Genomic DNA, 4,520 nt, shown 5'->3' on the forward strand with positions numbered 1-4,520 from the left:
GGCACTGCAGGGAAAGGGCCAGTAAATTCCTCCACTCAGCCTTGCAGCGAGGGGATGAGGGAGAGGAGCGCGTGGAGGTCTAGAGAAGGCACAGAGTGGAGAGGTTTGTCCTGGTTTCCCACAGGCAGGTCTCTTTATACCTGATCCACCCTCTTCACGTCACAGCTGGGTTCAGTCCACCCCATCTTGTCCCCCACAGCAGAAATGCTCCCTGTCGTCCTGAGACAGGACTCACAAGTAGCTTTAGAACTGTGTTGGACAGATAGCATCTGATGTCATTCTTGGAGCTTATAGCTTGCCTCTGGGAAAGCCCCAGTGGCTGGCCACGTCCTTTCCTGCTCTGCTGTTTCCTTTTCCCTTCGAAGGCTCAGCTTTTGGGTTCTTACCTTGCCGAGTCCGGGAAATGGCCACCATCTATGTCTTAACCTGACTCCAACAAGGAAGCCAAGAGCTAAAGGAACCCTGACAGTTCTCTTCACCAGTCCCTTAGCCTATTTCTGGAATTAGATCGTCACAGACTTGTTGTATGACCTTGGGCAAGTCCCTTGGCAGGCCCTAATATCTGGGACTATAAAGGAAAAGCCAGGAATTGGATTCCAACTTCCAAATGCAATAATACCCTGTGATGTCAGAACCCCTTGAGAAACAAGGCGCATTGGGATTCCTCCATGAAAGCAGAGCATAGAGATCAGTCTCGTGGGACTGATGAGCTAGCTCGGCAGGCAAAAGGCACCTGCAGTCAAGCCTAAAGATCAGAGTTCAGTTTCTCAGATCTGCACAGTGAGAGGAGGAAATTGACTCCTTCAGCTTGTTCCCTGACCTCCAAAAGCATGTGGTGTGGTGTGTGTGTGTGTGTGTGTGTGTGTGTGTGTGTGTGTCCAGTGCTAAAGATCAAACCCAGGGCCTCACATGTTATACAAACACTGTGCTATTGAATGACCCTTCCAGTTAAAAATCTGTACATTTAAAGCTAATCCCAAGGTAGGTATGGTGACACATGCGTATAATCCTTATACTCTCAAGTCTAGAGGCTGAGATAGGATCATGAACTCCCGAAACTTTGGATACATAGAGATACCTGACAATAATACTACTACATTTAAAGAGTGACTCAGAGTTACATATTTAGCAACCACAAAAGATTGCCTATAGGTGACCCCAAACCAACTCCTCCATCCAACAGACTGCTTCTCTGTGACCTTGATGTGTCCCTGGCTCTCCCTGGGTTTTAGGGTTTTTTTCCATTCGTAACACGAGGGGGTTGGACTAGAATAGCTGGTCCCCAAGGGCCTTCCCTGCACTGCCAAGTCTGTGGTTACACACTTATGAATGAAATCCAAACTTTGGGTCAGAAGCAGAGGTGGCGAATAGCCACAAGCTAGGACACACTGTCCTCTGAGTGTCTAATCATTTGGTCACTTACCTCAGCCCGACACTGGGCCTAACTACAAGCATTTAAGGGCAATTAGTACTAGGGTCAGCTCCTGATCTACCCTGGTAAGTCACTCAGGTGACATGGGATTGTTCAAATCCTGGCTCTACTACAGCCTTGTTGGGGAACTTATTTCACTCCCCCCACTCCCTTCTCATTGGTCTTCTCTTCCATAACAAGGATCACAAGTAGCACCTTATAGTGGACTGTACTGAGGATCAATGTGTGCTTAGCCTGATAAGCAGTCAGTGTTGTGTAAATGTTGGCAGTATTAATTACTGCTGTTATTTCTTCCTTTGGAATGTGGGAGTGGAAATACCTAAGCTTTCAGAGCTGAGACAAGGCTCTTACTGTAATAAGTACCAGACAGAATGAACCTAGAGCCTAGGAGATAGTAGGAGTTCAATAAATATGGCTCCTTCTGTGTCTGTCTGTCCACCGTTTCATACTGAGACCGAACCTAGGTCTTGCTTGTGCTTGGCAAGTGTTCTACTATTGACTTGTTTCCTTGGCCCTATTTTCACTTTTTATTTTAAGGCAGAGTCTAGGTGGCCCAGACTGGCTCTGAACTCCTTCTGTACTCCTGACAGCCTCTGAACTTGTGATCCTCCTGTCTCAGCCTCTGGCATAGCTCAGATTACAGGCCTGTGCCTCCAGAGCCAGCAGCTTCTCTACCCGATCCCAGCCCCACACCTCAGCTCCCCTCCTCCCTCCTCTCGAGGATGCTCCACAGCCCGGCTCACGTTTCCTTTTGGGGAATAGTTTGTAGAAGTTCTCCGGAGACAGGTTATGCAACAGTGTGCTCACACTTTTTGGAAACTCCATGTAGGAGGTTGGCATTCATTTCTGTTCTCCACATCAGTGACGAGCCTGGACTCTGGCCAGTGAGTTCCGTTCTTAGAATGGAAACTGGAGAGCCAGCCCATTGGCTGCCTGTTCTCTCCTCCACACTGAGAACACTCTGTTACTCTGGCTGCGTCAAGGGCTGTGTGTGTGCACATGTGTTTGAGGAGGAACATTTGCTGGGCACCTACTGTATGCCACAGGCTTCTGTTATCTCATTTGGTCCTTATTTGACTTCTAAAATAAGCCCGTGAGTAGTAAATACTGTTAGTATTCACACTTCGCAGATAAGGAACCTGAGGCTCAAAGAAAGGCTTGATTTGCCCAGAGCCACACCTCCAGAAAAGGGCAGAGCTGAACTCCAGCCCAAGTCAGCCTGACTCCTCTCCACAAAGTGCATCGGGATGGTTACAGTTTACATAAAACTCTCGCCTACATAACCTCCTCTGTTTTCCCCAGCAAAGTGAGCATAACTATTGTCCTATTTCACAGATAAACCTCACAGTCAGCTGGTGTGTAGAGGGTCTCCTCAGCAGGAATAATCAAACTAAGAGCCACAATGGCTAGAGCTGTCGCTCAGAGAGAAAGCCCTAGATTAACACGCAGAAGCTTTTGGATTCTGTCCCCAGCACTGCAAACCAAACAATGGTAACACAATTAAGAAATATCTGGAGAATGTGTGTATCTGCCATCACTCCACAAATTTCCAGTTTATCCCTGTACACCAGAGGAGTGGAGAAACAGGTTTCTGTGCTCTAAGCCTGATCATTGGTAATTTTTCTGTAAACCATCTCTCCATGGTGAGGGGTGATGCCAGGCATATTAGTGCGTGGCTGGGCCTCTAGTTGGATGGTACCATTTTCCCTGAACACAGGACTCTGATCCAGGCTTTAGTTACGGATGCCTGAGACACCCTGGAAAGGAAAAAGAGAGGTAAAATGTGTGCCTCCCCATTTCACATGATTTGATTCTTTTTCTTCCTCTTTTTGGCTTTTTGAGACAGGGTCTCATAGTATAGTCCAGGCTGGCCTGGAACTCATCATGTAGTCCAGGTTGACCTCCAACTCATCTTCGTGTTCAGCCACTCAAGTGCTGGGATTACAGGCATGTGCTATCATGCCTGGCTTTTAGCATTTCCAACCCTGTCATAGACGTAACTTCCTGTCCCTGCCTAGAAATGATTCTATGCTCTTAGCTTTAACACTCAGACTTTTTTTAAGCTGTTCATTTGTTTGATAAATATTCATTGGGCATATGTTGTTTGCCAAGAACGGGTTCAAACAGCATAAACGAACAAAGTTAATGAACTGCTAGCCTCATGAAGACCGCGGACAAGCAAGCCAGGCGGTAATGGAATATTTCATATCAAGCGATGAAAAGCGTGAAGGGGCTGGTGAGGCAGAGCAGTGGGCAAAGCACCTGCCTCTATCAACTCACAACACCCTTGGGACGCGGGCAGAGGAACAGAGTTTGGGGGAAGCGAAGGATGAGGGGACAGTGGGGGAGGGGAGTAGGCTGTTAGCTCATCTACTTTACAAGTACTTCTGAGTGCTTACTAAGTAGCTGGCACCGCACTGGGCTGTGGGACACAGGGTGAATGCAAAACAGAAACAGCCCCTCCTCCTAGGGCCCTCAGCGTGCGAGAGGGGAAATGGACAAGGCACGAGGACACAAGCGCAAACACCCAGCGTGGACGTGGAAGAGTGAAGGGCCGGTGGGAGGGCTCCGTGGGTGAAGGTGTTTGCTGTGCACAGCAGATGATCTGAGGGCAACCCCCTGAGCCCACTGTATCACCACATGCCTGTTATGGCACACAGACTGCCACTCCCCGTCCCCCCAAACTAATAATAACAACGAAGGAGAGCTGTGTAAAAGAATTAGAACAGGGAAACAAGCTGGTCTTAGCAGAAGATGTCTCTGAGGAAGTAGCATTTCAAACTCATCCTGAAAGGTGAGGAGTGTGAGCCAGGGCAAGGACAAGCCAGTCATCGTCGTCAGTGTTTCTAACAGCCGGGTGTCACCAAATAGATGGACCAAAAAGCAAGAACCCGAGGTACGGGTTGCACACAATGAAGATTAGAACCATGCAGGTTTAGGACTGGAGAGAGTTATGTTCCCTGCAGTTCCGTGCTAGGGATGAACCTGAGGCTTCATGCACACTAGTCAAGCAAGTTCTCTGCCTGTAATCTTTCCCTCACTTCCCTAGGATCTTTCACTGCAAGCCTATTCTGGTTTCAGTAACATC

This window comes from Microtus ochrogaster, linkage group LG8 (genome assembly GCF_000317375.1).
Source record: "Microtus ochrogaster isolate Prairie Vole_2 linkage group LG8, MicOch1.0, whole genome shotgun sequence".
NCBI classification, from domain to species: Eukaryota; Metazoa; Chordata; class Mammalia; order Rodentia; family Cricetidae; genus Microtus; species Microtus ochrogaster.